Genomic DNA, 16,463 nt, shown 5'->3' with positions numbered 1-16,463 from the left:
TATTTTGGCCCCCAAAATGTTTATGCAAGTCTGTGTACAGTATTGGATCGTAATATTTCTGTCCACGGAGCACAAACAAATCCTAAACTGTACACAAAAAGTACACCTCTAAAATGTAAGAGCAAAATGCTTTCTGCCTCTTGGAGGGCATTGTCATTGTCACAAGAGAAGGAAGAACGATTCACTGCCTTCTTCGCTTGTGGCTTTCTTGTTGACATAGGTAGTGGACCTGTTAGTGTCCTGTCCTCTGGACTAGCTTAGTTTAATCTGAGCAAATCATCCATTTTTAGAACTGCAATACGAAGGAACAAATGGAAAGTGATAACTTAGAAAAGGAGACAGATTGAATTTCATGTGATGTTCATTGAGGTTTGTTCCCCCCTATTTTTATGGAAATGAGTGTTTTATGTTTGCTTGAAACTGCGGGAGAATTGGAGGAGACATGATAATTTTCAAAATAATGATTTGTTTTACTGTAATGTTGATGGCTCCTGTTCCTATTGTTACTTTGCCTGCTCCTCAAACTAGCAAAAGCAGAGGTGCTAGCTTCCTTGTACGCTAAGCTGTAATAAAAACTTATTTTTTTAAAAAATCAATGTGACATTATTTTCTGAAAAAACTGTACTTTTAATACATGAGACACAATAATCCTACAGTAAACCAAGCTATACATAATGCATGCTATGTTCCTACAGTAACAAATTGACTTTCAATGTGTAGAATGCTTTTTTAAAAAGTATTGCATTTTTTTCAGTTCCCTCTCCCCTCCACAAAAAAAGTGAGATAAGCATACACACACCCTCACCCACCACCCTCAAAATATCTCAAAATTTTACATCTCTAGTCTTGATAGAAAGATGTGTGTGTATAAACTAGCGCAGTGTTTCCCAAACTTTTTTGGGCAACGGCACACCTGTTTACTGAAAAAAAATCTCGCGGCACACCACCATTAAAGCCCCGCCCCGTGACGTCAGCGCGCAGCGTCACGCCGGGAGGGACGCACGAAAGTGAAAGTTTTTTCCCTCCCCCTTGCCGGGGAACCTCCAAGCTTTGGGGGTGGGAGGAGGCAGCAGAGCGAGGGACGGCGGCAACTGAGGCGGCGGCGGCTGTTGTGGTGGTGGCGGCGATAGCGGGCGGAGGAGGGGGCGGCGGCGGGGCTTGAGGAGCCGTCGCCGGGAGTTGCTGCTGCTGTTGTTGCTGCTGCTGCCCGGACATGCCGGCCTCCTCCTCCTCCGCTGTCTCGCGCTCCTCCCTTTTGCACGCGCTGCCCCGCCGCTCGGCACCACCACCGCGGAGCCGCCCCCGGCTCGACGCGGATCCTCGCCGCCGCCGCCTCTCACCGCCCGACTCACCCGCCTCCCTCCCACGGCACACCAGCCAATGTCTCACGGCACAGTAGTGTGCCGCGGAACACCGGTTGGGAAACACTAGCCTACTGTAAAAAGATAAAATCTGTGCTTATTGCTTGGCCCACCACTGGCATGCACATGCTGACAAGAAGGCAATCTGGTTCAGGGTGGAAAAGATTCCCCAGCTCTGAATTAAGAGTAGTAACTGACAAGAGTCAGTGATAAAGATCACAAGAGGGTTAAGCCTATATACTCCAATACATCTGGATACACACTTACCAACATAGCTTTACGGCAAGATACAATTATGCCCTCAACTTTGTCCTGGATGAAAAGGCCAAACAGTGTCTCTTCTGTTTGCTGCCTTCCCTCCCCCACATACCAATTTAAGACTATCACCTGCAATCCCTTTTGCAAAACTACAGTGGTACCTCGGGTTACATACGCTTCAGGTTACAGACTCCGCTAACCCAGAAATAGTGCTTTAGGTTAAGAACTTTGCTTCAGGATGAGAACAGAAATTGTGCTCTGGCGGCGCGGCAGCAACAGGAGGCCCCATTAGCTAAAGTGGTGCTTCAGGTTAAGAACAGTTTCAGGTTAAGTACGGACCTCCGGAACGAATTAAGTACTTAACCCGAGGTACCACTGTACTGGCATTTGTGGAAGTATGCCATATAACGGGAGCCAAAGGAGTGAGATTTATGGAGATGCAACAATTAACTTAAGTTCAGTTGTAATACAGGTGACTCTCAACTTATGGGGGGGGGGTTACATTCCAGGAATAGCAGGTAGGGCCAAAACTCTGCATGGTCAAAACACATTGGGTTCAGTGGTGGGTGGGATTGCCAAAGTTTTTCTTCCTGGATAATGAGCCCCTTTAATTTTTTTTAAGCAAAGCACGTAAAGCTGAATGAGCACAAATTAAAATGCACATAAATTGAGAGTTACCTGTAGTACTCCAGCCTTTATTTTTAGAGTTGAATATTTTCTTGTTGGTGAATGTGCTATGTAGTCTTCCTGCTTCATATAAAGCAATGCCAGTTTACATGCTGCATAACTAGTTCTGGAAGCTTGCAATTAAATGCTAAAGAATTCTTTTCCTAATCTGTTGTGCTGGGCAGAGACCACTCCAAAAGAAATCCCTCACTGCTTCATTAAGTGTGGAAACCTAGCATCTGGAAGGAAGTGGTCAGACCTACTTATATTTGGGCTTCTTCAGTGCTCACCCTTCAGGATGCCAACCAACAAGGTTAATGAAATATAATGGATGTATTCACACATGCTAGAAGGGTGGTTTAATAGTGTAACGCACCTTCATGGAACTGTCTGGTAGTTCAAGTGAAGGAGGACTGCAGCTATCCTGTAAGTTTAAACAGAGATCAAAGTGTCTACATAGATGCTCTGGAGATGTCCTGTGCACTGTGCAAAATCACTGCTATGAATACAACTATGAATACCAAGCTGTTTCAAAGGAATTTAAAATCTGGTTCTATCACGCAGACATTATTTCTGCCATAGGGTTAGACAAGTTTGCAGAAGTTTTGCTTTGTCTGGGGATCATATTTCCTTAGCATGAATATCCTTTTGTTTTTCTAAGGCTCCAGTCTGTTTCAGCCCCCATCCCAGATGTGCAAGTAAGGTTAGTACAAAATAATTTTGTATACATTATAGAATTTTGTATACATTATAGAACTGCATGTATGGTTCCAACAGATAACTATAATTTCAAGATACATTTATCCCTTCTCCCTAACACACCACCTCTTCAGGTACCAATTTTTGCTATGGCTTGTATACATTGTTATAACCTGTTCTCAAATATATATATAATCTATAATAGTCATTCATCAATTTTGAAACATTTCCTTCTGATACCTCGAGTAAACACTTTGCCTGAGAAAAACAGATCTTGCTTCCTTCCAAGACGACATACACACATTTCTCCCTAACATAGCCAACAGGTTTTAAGACAGGTTTCTTCCCCTTCTATTTTACTAGCTATTACTGAATGTACATCCATGTTTTGCTTCAGAAATCAACAATTCAAAATCTAATGTGCTCCGATGAAATTTAGTTGTTCCAATGAACAGCTTATTAGCCACTTCACTAACCTACAGTCACAAAAGCACATGCCTCTAATGTTCCCTTATAAATAAGACTCTCCAGCAGAAAAACTGAAATTGTTTTCAATCTAGTTGTGAACTCAAGTAATAAAATGTTTACAAGTCTTAATAGCATATTCAAAAGAATCAAAACTGATGAGCCCAGGGTACTTTAACAAGACTCAACAAAATTTGTTGTTGATCAGGCAGATATCCTGACTGAAGCAGTAGCCTAAACACTTTCAGTGCAAAGCAGTCAGTTACATTTAGGAACTCTTCTAATGCAGGTGTAGCCAACATTTTAGAGCTCATGGGCACATCTGCAAAGTGCAGAAACTGTCACGGGGACCACACAGCAACCAAGTACATGCCACAACCTGTTCTACTGGCTATAATAAAGCTTAGTTTCAGCAGGGAGGGGAAATCCTTTGGGCACATGCGTGCCTTGGGCGCCATGTGGCAACCCAATGCATGAAAATATATTAATGAAATTACATTTGTTTTACTTGTATTCACTTTATAGCAAAAAGGATGCTACTCTCTAATGTGGGAGTCATAGCTTCAACAAATATTTTTACGCTATTACATCAGTTGCTGGAATCTGCTCATATTAGCACCTTTCAGGTTCTTAACCCAAGACAGTTGATTAATGAAATCCGTATCAGATGGCATATAATGGAACACAAACTGACTAATGAAGCTTTACCAGACAAGACATACAGGCAGAGCAACTTGCATCAAAGAACCAGTGCACACAGCAGTACTGCTGTGTGTGTTTTAATGCAGATAATATTGGACTCACTAGTCTGATGGATGGCAGGCAATCTGACTACAGCAAAGTCCCATTCTTCGTATGGACAGGTTTGGACACCAGCCAGTTCAATATGCAGACCCCTTTCTCAGTAGCTTTTTGCAAGCTATGAAGTTCTTAATTAAAGACTTAATGCTCATATGTGTGTGTATACATAGAGACACACAGAAAGAGCCTGGGTTATACTGCCAACCTTGTTTTCTTAAAAGTAGAGCACAGACTTCCTAAATTTTGGTGGAAAACATTTTGGGAGATGAGCAGATGAATTTGTTCTACAGGCCTAACAATATGCCACCTATCAACCAGATTATCTAAAAACTTGTACCTAAGTGCACTTTTGAGCTCTTAGCACAACCCATAATATCAATGCAAGCATGTGTTTACACAGCTTCACCAAAGGAGAGGCAATTATAAAATACTAATGGAATAAGCAATACTAGCAGCATCAAATAACAAACTTCTGTAGAGTGCTCAAGTGTTTAATTCACAGTGTTTGATTCACAATGCATAATCAGTATTTCCCTCCACATAAGATTAGGACTGAGGCAGAGAGAGTAGTTTCCTTAAGGCCACCTAGTGAGCTCATAACAGAGGCAAGATGACAACTTAGAAGTGGGAACTTATCAAATTCATAACTCAGTCTCTTTATCCGTTACACTACAGCAGCTCTGTTTTATTGTTTTATTAAACAAAATTTATATACCACTTGATTGTAAAAACCTCTAGGCAGTATACAAAATATGCTCTGGAAATACTCTCAATTCAGGAGTCAATATAAAATTAGACAGCCATATTTTTAAGAAGACAGTTTTATCATTTAACCATTTCCTGGGGCAAAGGCAGAGATACCTGTTACAACAAACAGGTTTTTTCGCTTACATGTCTGTTTTGAAAATTAAAACTACACTGGCAATCCTGTCCACTTTAGAATAGCTACTGCTATTCTAGGGTGCAAGGGAAATGGTGTCTGATGGTTTGTGGTATTGTGGTTTAATACATCTACAGCAGGCTCAAATTTTGAACTTCTATCCTACGCGCAAATAACCCTACGTATCGCATTTCTATTACAAGTCCACTAATTAAGCAGCTGCTTATATGTACATACAGCCTTACAAGTTACAGCCCACTTGTCTGTGTTTGTGTTATTTGACATAAAAAGCAGTATCTTTAAAGCTTGCCCATCTGGTGCAAATTCTAACAGGCACAAGCTATTTAAAAGCCTCTTTTCAGGCTCAGGATCAACCTGGCACAAAATGCAATGCAGTACTGGTTAAAAAAAACACCTACCCTCTAGCACTGCTAGCAAGGGACAATCCTAGCTTCTAGTCCATCCCAAAACAAATGGCACCTAAATTGCCTCAGAACCATCTAGTCACCTATGTATTCCTCTAGGTTTCTTCTTAATTTTGTTACTGACTCAGAAGGGCATGAACTAAGTAAGCATTCTTCTCTAGGACTGATGCCTTTCCAGCCGAAGCTAAATAGCTGCTCAAGGCACACTCTTCCAAAGACAGATGTTCCAAGACTGGCCAAATGGAGGCTGCTTTTGCTGCTCGGTCCCTGAAAGCTACTTGGATTAATAATAATAATAAATGTTATTTATATCCCGCCCTCCCCAGCCAAAGCCGGGCTCAGGGCGGCTAACAACAATTTTTCTCTTTTTCTCTTAAAATTTGCAACTTTTTTCTTTTATGCAGAAATCTGAATGTCTTGAATGTTGATAGCAAATTCCAGAACTGTATCTGTAATCTGCTTAGGGCATGCTACTAGTACAATCACACTTGGAACATTATGGGTTGCTCTGTAAACATACACAAAATATGTATGATGGCACCAGGCAAGCCTTCTAGGAGAGAGCATTTCACAAGCGGGAGCCACCACTGAAAAGGTCTGTTCTTGTGTTGCCACCTTCCAGATCTCCCATGGAGGAGACAGACAAAGGTGGGCCTCAGATGATCACAGTGTCCAGGTGGGCCATACGGGGAGAGGCGGTCCATGATGTATTGGACCCCGAGACACACAGGACTTAATAGATCAAACTTTTTTTCTGGGCCAGAATTGTGCTGAAACCACCTTGCCCCAGTTAGCAACCTGACCACTGAATTCTGTCCCAGCTGCAGTTTCCAAACAATCTTCAGAAGCAGCTCAATATAAAAGGCATTCAATAAGACTACTACTACTATTACTTTATTTTAAAGTCTTTATTTATACTTGTTCACAAGGTCTGTGAAAATAACAGACCTGTTCTTAGGCTGATCTACCCACTACTAACAGGGAAGAAAGACTGCATATGCTGCTTATGTCAGTGAATCAGCTGAATATCTTACGCTAAACAGGTGTTTTTCAAATATTCACTGACCGACACGGTTTATACACCTGACTGAGGTACCGCGCCAGAATCCTTTTCTTCACTCTCTGAAAATAGAACTATGTGCCATATAAAAAAGCTTTAGAAAAATTTACAATAAACCTGGCAGCATTCAGATAAATAAATTTGACTCAGGCACCTCCATAATTCTTTCAACACTATGAACTGTGGTGTTGCTGTGTTGAATCTCGAAACTTAAAAGCTCCAAGACCTCAGTGAAAATTTGTTCTGCCATTTGGAGAAGTGAAAGAAATGTTACTACATATTCAGTTACTATCATATGCAGGTGAAAGTTTACTATTACTCCAGTGACTCACTAATTTCTATTACAGCGCTTCAAAGAAAGCAAGTTTATTTAGCCTCAACATCACCATGTTTAAACTTGCAATATTAGTAGTCTAGGAGTAGGTTTCATTCCCCCCACACTTACATGTAACTTAACAAAGAATTATTTTCCTGTTGTAGGAGTAATAAATATTTATTGAATACTTCTGAAACACCAAAGTAAGGGTCCTTTCCGGACAATTAGCTTGCACTGGCAATATTAGTTTTCCTTCTCCCAAGCTAGAGCTTTAGTTGAAGCAATATTTAGTTTTAAACAGCAAACGGCAGGTGTTTTTGTTCCTCATACACACACTGCTTCCACTACATTATGCAAGTGCAAAATAGAATGATTAAACACTCCTTTTCCCTATCCTCCTGAGAATTCAAGGTTGCATTTTCTCCCCTCTTTTATTAGAAGCTGTGTGCAGTCTCAGCTGTACTTTTCTAGCTCTCCCCCAAGTGAAAAACCGGTGAACATTAACAAAACTATGCCCTTACTTGCTTTCTTTTTCTTTTAATTTACTTTAATATTACACTCAACAAGCTCTGCAGTGTATACTGTTTAAAGAGCAAAACCTAAGACACCAAGGAAATTCCCCTCACAGAAACACTGCCCAATTCTAACTACCACCAGCCCATCATATGGGAACATGCTAGCCCAAACAGGTCCAAAATATTATTAAAATTACAAAAGTACCTAAAAATTTTTTTTTTAATGTCCAGAAATAAAACCTGTTTTTTAAATGAAACGAGAGAGGGTGTTCACATGCAGGTATCCATTCAGACAATTTGCTCAGAGGGTCTGAATAGGCTAGCTGCAACTGAAGTTGGGTATATAATTTTCAACTCCAATTACTTAAGGACAACTTCTCCTCTAACAAACTATCAAATTGTCTAGTGTTATCAGCTAAATTGTTTTCCTCCTACAGAGGAAGTGGAGTATAACAGGGTGAAGAACTTTAGCAGGCCAAGGAAGTTAGCCAGCCTTCCTGCAGGTAATAAATTACAGGAGAAGATGGTCACTTCCACATCATCCACATGGTTACTTCTGTTGTTGTGCCATTCATGCATACAGTGGTGCCCCGCAAGACGGAAAACTCGCTAGACGAAAGAGTTTTCCGTTTTGGAGGTGCTTTGCAAAACGAATTTCCTTTGGGCTTGCTTCGCAAGACAATGTCTTGCGAGTTCCTGCTGGTTTTTTTCCCTCCCCCTTTTTTCTAAGCTGCTTATCAGCTGGTCCGATCAGCAGATAAGCCGCTAAAAGCCGCTAATAGCGCTAATCCGTCAATGGGCTTGCTTCGCAAGACGAAAAAACCGCTAGACGAAGAGAATCACAGAACGGATTCTTTTCGTCTTGCGAGGCACCACTGTACCAGCATTAACATTTAAGTAGCAACATTCTATCAAGCAAACCTGTTTGAGCATAGTAGTTTCTACTATGTCAGAGTGAGAGTTGGATGCATCTTAAGTTCTGTCTATACACACAACCTAGGGAAACACAGCCAGATGGGCAGGGTATGTATGTATGTATGTATGTATGTATGTATAAATAAATATCATCATCATCATACCCAGATTAATATATTCTTATAAGAAACTCAACTAAGTGAAAGAAGAAAGCCGCTAAGCCTGGTTTGGGGCAGGGGAGGGAGTTTTTTAAAAAAATAAAGTTTGCTTGACGGAAGGTAAACTATGCAGTGTGCACGTTTCCAATTTGTTTTTCATAAAGCAGGATACATTCATTGGGGGTTTTCTTCAGAAAATTTCATGTTAAAAGTAGATCCTGCAATGGGAAGCAATGGTTAACTGTAGGTTCCCGATTTGCTTTCCTGTTCTCACAAAGTGGAAACAGAAATGATTACGTGTAGGTGCATGGTGCTTATTAAGTTAGGATCTGATTGTGCAAACTAGGCCCATGTCTTCTTGGGGAAGAGAAACAAAGTCCAATAACTTAATACACTTCAGGGATGTTGAAAAAAATCTTGGCCAGGGAAGTTCTTAAGCAGTTGACAGCTACTTAAGTTCTTGGTCTGCCTAGTTACTGCAAAAACTTTCTGTGATATATTGAATTTATGACAGGCTAGAGAGCCAGTTCATCTATAGTAAGAGGCCCTTCATGGAAAGATGGCTGCATGAGTGTAAGCAGTTTGATGCTAAATGAAGCCAATAGACCAGTTAATGCTTTATCTATCAAGATTTCTATTCCAACTGGAGAAATAACCAATGATGCCTAACTAACAGACCATAAACTCCCCTCTGCTTTGCAATGCAGACCAGAGAACTTATGGATGTTCAGCACTGCTGTATTATTTTGAAACATTGTTCAGATAACTTTCTGGAGTCTATATGCTAACATTTTAATTCACTATTTAAGAATTAACTCATGGTATTTGTCATGTTACAGTTTTACCAACTTCTTGCTAATTAAACACACATCACTGATCAATTCTTGGCTGAGTCAGGCCGGGCATGCTACACTCATTCCCTCACCACCCCCACAAAAAAACCCTGTATGATTGCCTTCAGCAAGCTTATACATTTCCAACTCTCATAATTCCTATCTTAGATCCCCACCTGATTTAAGACCATCTCAAATTATGTATGCCTGCAGAACTTAATGTGCATGCAGTAAGTATGTTTCTGACAATACAAAAATACTGTCATGCTGCAAGGAACTAGAATATGATGCAACCAACAACACATGGACATGCAGTGAAATACCTCTACATGTTTCAAGGCTGAAGTTCCGATGGATGGATGCGTTAGTATCTTCCTATAAAACCAAGAGGAAATCTGGAATAGCAAGTTCTTTAAATTTGCCAAGACTTCTACTATGAAGTTTCTCCTCTTCCTCTTTTAGGTCTTCCACTCAGAATCTGCTGTTCGAGTAAGCTCGTATACTACAGTTCCACCTACAGCCTTTAATTACTGACCATCCCAGTTTAACATGCAACTACTTGCTAAAGACACCAAGAGCGTTTTAGTGGAACATTATATCCCACAACTTGTGTCATAAATATTCATTACTTTGTCATAAAAGTACTTCTAATGTCACCATTCTGCTTTTATCTCCAATTTATTGTTGACAACTGGTTAAGCTACCTATGCACCAACTTTATGGTGAGATGTTTAGGAATGGAATTACCAACTATAATGAGGCATTCAAACTCAGGACAGCTGTACTTTTCTGTTACAAACCCTAACAGACAAGTTTAAAGTTAAAACTCAACAATAGAAAGCTAGGATTGGCCTAGATTAAACACCTGTTAGAAACAAATATCCAAGAATTATTACACAAAATTACTGACACCCTAATATCTTACATTTAATTTTGTCAAGCCCCATCTTGCAAGTACTTCAGTTGTTTGAAGCACAATTGTTTATTAGCTATGCATGCTTTTTAAAATATTATATTTCTTACATATTAAACTACTGAGCTATAGAGTACTAGAACTGTACTTTACTTTCTCAATAAAGTTATGAATTAGTTCATAAGACTTACCCTGCCTAAGAACCAATATGCAATATTGTCCCCCTCCAACACCAAGCATTTTTAAGAATCTAATTTGAACATTGTGTTTGCAAAGCTCTACTGACAACTATTATTAACTAGATGTCTAGCCCAGCTTTTCACAATACTGTATAAATGTCTATATTCATTAAGGTTCAATATATAGGCCTGGAAGCATGACTTTATAGAAAGCATACTCATACGGCAGTATACACATCTGATCACCATACTAGCTATCCTTCTATCCACTATAAACTTGTTCATGCTAACCACAATCTGCTTCAAAAGCTGAAATGCCACACTAATGCTTAAAATCCATCACCTAACTTTTTAATCCTCCCAGAAAAGAGCAGCAAGTGTAACCCAGATGTACCATATGGCGCCCTTTTGGTACATGCAGTATTGGCTGTTGGAAAGAGCAGGGCAGAGCTGCAAATTTAGATTCAAATACCAGCTGTGCCATAACTGCTTGCTCTCACCTGAATTACTACAAACAACAATTATTCTTTAGGTAAAGATTTTTGCAGCATTTAGGGTTTTACCAAAATAAATTAAGTTCCCCATTTTTCCAATGCAGGAATCACTTTACGTATGAAACAGCTCACTTATGTTATGCATAAACCCACATAGGTTTGTTATGCAGAAGTGAAGGTATCCATATGAAATTGCAGTGATTTCTTCATATATGTTATTTCTACAGAAGCAAAGCAGCCTTTTTCCTTTTGAAGTTATACAAAATCGGATCAAACCTTGTCAACATTAGACCACAGAAGCTTGTATGAGGGCTAGAAGTTTCAGAAACATAGGTGGCAACATCTATAGTTTTTAGGCACAGTGACTAGGCACTAAATATTTGCTCAATTTATAACAAGCTCATACAAATTTTTTAAATGGGGAAAATTCAGTATGGTAGCCAAGAAAATCCCAACTCAACTTTCATTCCCAAACAAATTAGATCTCATGGACCATTAATGCAGAGGTACAAGAATTAGGGTATACAGAAGTTATATACAGGTAATGGCTGTCAACACAGTTGTCACAGAGTACCCCCCTCAATGACATTCCACTCAGAATGCACTTCATAAAATATTAGCCTCAATACCCAGATGCTGAACAGTTTTAGCCACTCAAAAGCATTCACACTACAACTTTGTTATCTGCCACAGAATAACTATTTTTAAATTTTTGAGATGTTCAAGCTCATGTCTTAGACCAATAACTCTAGATTTAGCTGCCAAGGGTACAGTTATGTATTTTGAAGGTGCGCACCCTCATATATATTTTCACATCTATAACATTAACACAAGTTATGGCTTGGCCTGAATTAGATCAGGTGGCAGAGATGCTCCACAACATGCTAGATTTTAAATTTAAACTTCAACAGAAACATTAAACTGGAATATATGCCCTACAGTCATAAGGGTCATAAGTCCTCAATACCTGGATACAAGTTACAAATTTAAGATACAAGCATGCCCCCACTCTGGTTTAGAAGCTGCATTAGATGCCAAAACACTTGTGAAAGCTTTGCATTTACAATCTAATTTTATACAAATTTACTTCAAGCCACACAAAGTTCAAATGCCTGCAGTTTTAGAATTTTCTAAACTATGTCTTGTCATAATATTCGAAGTTCAGGGATGAGGAACCTGTGACCCTTCAGGTGTTTAACTCCAACTCTCAGAATGGCTAATAATCAGGGATTATGGGAGCTGTAGGAGGGGGCACAAGTTCCCCATTTCTGTTGCAGTTCTTAATTAGGATTTGTATTCTGTTCAAAACAGAAATTATAGTTTGTTGGAAGACTTAAGTAATAACACCACTTAGTTTAAGACCAAGGGATGTAGTTGGTTGGCATATGTAATCTTTGTGAAACCAAGAGGAGATAAATTATGAATGTGCATTTTAACCTTCCTTCTCAAGTCCCAGCTTGTTTTCTGGTATGTCATGTTTTGAGGGTGCTCAGCCAATTGTACTAGGTCTCTAGGTTTACTTGTGTGAAATATTTAAAAGCATGGATAATGTTTATGGAGGAGCCTAACCCAAAAGAGTTAAATGCCAAACACCATTAAAGCTTCACAGTAGTTTAGTATGCCCTGAACCAACTGGAACTTTAAGACAAGTCATGTATTTTGGGCTTACCTCTGCTATTAAGCTCCCACTGGGTTTTTGTTTTTTTAAAAAAGCTCTTTTCTACATACTTCTCATACCACACACTTCACTGTACACATTTGGAAGGCAAAAAGAGAAAAACGCAGGATGGTAGAGCAATACCTGCCCAAACACCTAGAATCAACAGAACACCAGCATGTACAATAGTTTTGGAAGTTCTAGATATTGTTGAGCCTGTTTCTTCTCAAACCTCCAAGAGACGGGGTATCAACTTTCTCTTCTAATGCTATCTAGAAAAATGGCAGCGGCAGTTAGCAGTGTCAGGATTTGGTTAAGTCAGCCCTCGGTGTAAGAACAGGAACCGGAGGGGAAATTAACATCTTCACGAGGGGAGACCCGAATAGTACATTTGGGAAAGCCTACAACCTTCATCGTTCCCCCGCACCAGATTCAGCAGCGCACACTTCCCCTTATCAAGGTCGCCTCCACCCTTCTCAAAGATCCTTGTGCCACCCAAGATGTTTTGCAAAGGGCTCCTATGCAATCCGCCCAAATCTCCGGGCACGCCTTGCTTTTTCACTCGGATCCAAAGCGGCGGGAATCTGAGCCGCCCCCCACTTTTCACAGAGCTGGACAAATCAAAAGAGCCTCTTTGCCCTGCAAGGCCAAAAAAACAAAAACCCACCCCACAATGCAACAGATATCTGGTGCTGCTGACTGCAGCGAGGCGGCGGAGTTAATTACACACAATCCAAACAAACCCGAGACTTCGCCCAACCCTCCCTCTACCTTCCCAAACACCCGCTTCCTCCACCATCCCCCTAACCCGAGCCTCGGGGGCGAAAACCCGCCAGCAAGTCGCTCCACACGACCTCGCCGGAGAAAACAAGCCCACCACGAGACGCCGGATCGTCTGCAGGAATCCCCCACCTTCCCGATCCCCCGGGCGCTTTTTGTCGCACGTTTCGGACCTTACGGCGCGCTCGCCCCTTTTCTCTCTCTCTCGCCTCCCCGCCCCCCCACTCCCCCCCCCACACGCCTCGAGGTGTACATGCCAAGGCTCGCCCCAGAACAAAATAAACAGCCAACAAAAATCAGCGGCGCGCACGCCGCCTACTTGCCCGGCTCGCGGTCCCGACCTCACCCGAGCCGACAGGGAAAAGAGGTCCCACCTTGTGGCCAAGGCTGCGAGTTAAAAACCCGAGAAGTTGCGCTCCGCCCTTAACACAGGAAGTGGGGGGGGGGGGAGAGGGAGAAAAGAGAAAACATTCCCGCAACCTGATCCCAACGGTGCCCCCATTTTAAATATTGGGGGGTGTCTATCCCCCCCTTCCACCTCTCAACGCAACGCCGAAATTACAGAAACGCCTTCCGGGTCTCCTTTGCTTTCTGCCTTCTTTTTTTACGCCCCCCCCCAGAGAATAAATCACCGTCGTCGTCCCCTCACTTTTTTAAAAAAGACAATCCAATCAATTTGTGAGGCAAAAATACAGCTTCCCTCGGCCCCCTCCCCAACAACACACCATTATACTCTCCCCCCCCCCTCAGAAGTAGTAGTGCTGGGACCAAGGCCAAGTTTCGTGTGAGGAGGGAACAGTCGGGAGCCCCGAAACGGTACTAACACTGGCGGTGAGGCGAGAGAGCGCAAGGTCCTCCTCTCCTCGCGGCTCCTGCTCCCCCGGCCGCCGCCGCCGCTGCTGCTGCCGCCTTCGCCCCCTTCACTAACCGCCGCAGCGCGGGCCACGCAGGCGCCTCCGCCAGCGCTCCTTTCGCCCGTCCTCGCCTCCTCCTCCTCCTCCGCCGGCCACCGAACACCGAGAGCGAGCGAGCGAGCGAGCGAGCGGGCAAGAGAAAGCGAGCGTGAGGGAAGCTTAAAATGGCGCCGCTCGCCAGGAGCTTCTTATAAGCGAGGGCGGCGGGCGCGCTCGCATGGTATCCTGCCGCCGACGCCGCCTCGCCGCGCGCAGCATTCCACACGCAGGCGAAACCCACCCAGCAGCAGCAGCAGCAGCGCGCGCGCGCGCAAGGGAGGGAGGGAGGAGAAATAGTGCCCGGCCGGCTTCCCCTCAGCCAGCGCGCGCACTCACACATACATACACATACAGAGCGCGGCGGAGGGAGACAGGAAAAGTCGCTGGCGAAGAGAAGGGACTGCTAGGCAAACGGCCTAGCGGAGACTCGAGAAGGATGAGGGATTGTGGGAGCTCGGGGGGAGGGGCTGGGGAGGGACGAGGCAGGACGGGTGCAGGGATCCGGCGAGGTGTGATGAGGCCCTCGAGGAGGAGGGGGGCGCAGAAGGAGAGGCGCCCTCTCCCTCCCCCCCCTCTGATCTTGGAGAGGCTAGGAATGAGGCGCGTTCCCGCAGCCTGCGAGAGAAGTTGCTGCTTTTTCGGGGGGGGGGAGCTGCCTGCAGGCTGTTTCCCCCCTGACACAAACCCCTTGCAAACGTTGCATGCATGCTTCCCCCCTTCTATCCATTGCAAATACTTTTGAGGGGGGAAAACGTTATCCCTCCCCCCCCCATATTTGCATCCAGCGAAAGTGACTTTAAATGCACCCCCTTGGTTATCCAGACCGGCCCGATCCGTGGGAATCAAGAATTCTTCTGCTCCGGGCTTCCAGTGTCGCGTCAACTTACTGCTCGCTTTCTCCCTTCCCGAAGGAAGCCTGGTCTGCAGAGCCGGGATCCTGGGGCTCGGCGTCGGGCTGGGAATTGTCCTCCTCCGGCTGCTGCTCTGGCTTCCCTTCCCTTCCCCTCCCCGCAGCAGCAGCAGCAGCCACTCCTTAAAACTTAAAGTTACTACGACGGAGGGCCGGGGAGGAGATTGTGGGGACGGGCGGAGGCAGCGGGAAGAGCCTGCTCTGCAGTTCTTCTCCAAACAAACGCGCCGCGGAGATGTGGGCCAAAGCAAACACCCCACTTTCTCTCCCCCCCCCCCCCGTGGTTTCTGGTGAGCGAAAACAAGCCCGAGGAGCTTCGAACACAGTACCTGGAAGTGGCTCGACGGTGCAAAAGCAACCCTATAGTGTGTGTGTGTGTGTGTGTGTGTCCGTCCCCACACAAGTCGCCTAGGCTTGCCAAAGTGTATTTTCCCTACGCCAGATTTCCCCTGCCAATATAGATGCTCCCAAGTTTTAGGTACCGTGGCTGCGATCCCTTGCACGCTTTCCTGGGATCAAAGCTTGCATTCCAAGGTAACGTGCAGAGGGTGGCACTCTCCGCCCCACCGATGACTGCGAGGTGTTTTGTGTTGCACCCACAACCACTTGCAAAGGGGCCTTCTAACTGGCGGGGGCCGTGATTTTGTCTTAGCGAGTTGTCCCATCTTAAGTTTCCTTTCTAGGCTGCGCTGAATATTAATATGGGCGAGTTCTTAAGAGCCTTAACTGATCAGACACACGCCTATGAACCGAAGCACTCGGCTGCTTTTTTGCCTCCTCCAAACTCCTTTCCCAACTCGGATCTGCGTCGATGTTGCAAACATCGGGACGCCCTCACGCTCACAAATGTTGCGCATCAACTCACAAAACATCTCAACTTGGCCGGGCGAGAGACTCGACTTGCTCCGACGCAATCCTGAATAAGACCCGACGTGAATAGCTGACGACGGAGCCGAAGTGACTCCGAAACGTGGAGGAGGGGCGATTAGGTCTGCCTGGAAATTTGGGCAGGTTTCAGTAAACGATGCGGGACGATCCCCATGTGGACTTTGGGAGGCAGGAAGAGTCTAGAAAGGCAGCCCCTTCCTTCAGCCTGTCCTCTTCTAACCGCAAGCTACCTACCCTGCCGGCAGCTGAGGAATCGGAGCACCCAAACCAGCCTGGCTTTTCGCGAGCTTTTGTTCCTGCCTTCGCTCCGCCTCTTCTCCATCTTCGCAGAACTGGG

The 16,463-nt window shown here is 43.8% G+C and overlaps 1 protein-coding gene across 11 annotated transcripts in view; it reads right to left on the bottom strand.

Moving 5' to 3' along the window:
- The window catches only part of CTNNB1 (catenin beta 1), a 27,917-nt gene extending 11,454 nt beyond the window's left edge, over positions 1–16,463 (bottom strand). The window contains exons 1-2 of one of the 11 annotated variants that reach the window (XM_083468127.1): positions 14,200–14,681; positions 2,662–2,709 (exon numbers count right to left, since the gene is read on the bottom strand). The gene's annotated coding sequence lies outside the window, so the exon portion shown is untranslated. Of the gene's footprint in view, positions 1–106; positions 293–2,661; positions 2,710–12,751; positions 13,230–13,698; positions 13,718–14,199; positions 14,770–15,215; positions 15,577–16,103 lie in introns of those variants that run through there. The other 10 variants (XM_083468130.1, XM_083468129.1, XM_083468125.1 and 7 more) reach the window with 10 other exon arrangements.

This window comes from Podarcis liolepis (genome assembly GCF_965112155.1).
Source record: "Podarcis liolepis genome assembly, chromosome: 12".
NCBI classification, from domain to species: domain Eukaryota; kingdom Metazoa; phylum Chordata; class Lepidosauria; order Squamata; family Lacertidae; genus Podarcis; species Podarcis liolepis.
Note: the sequence above shows the minus strand (reverse complement) of the source record. Positions and strands in the feature narration are given on the sequence as shown.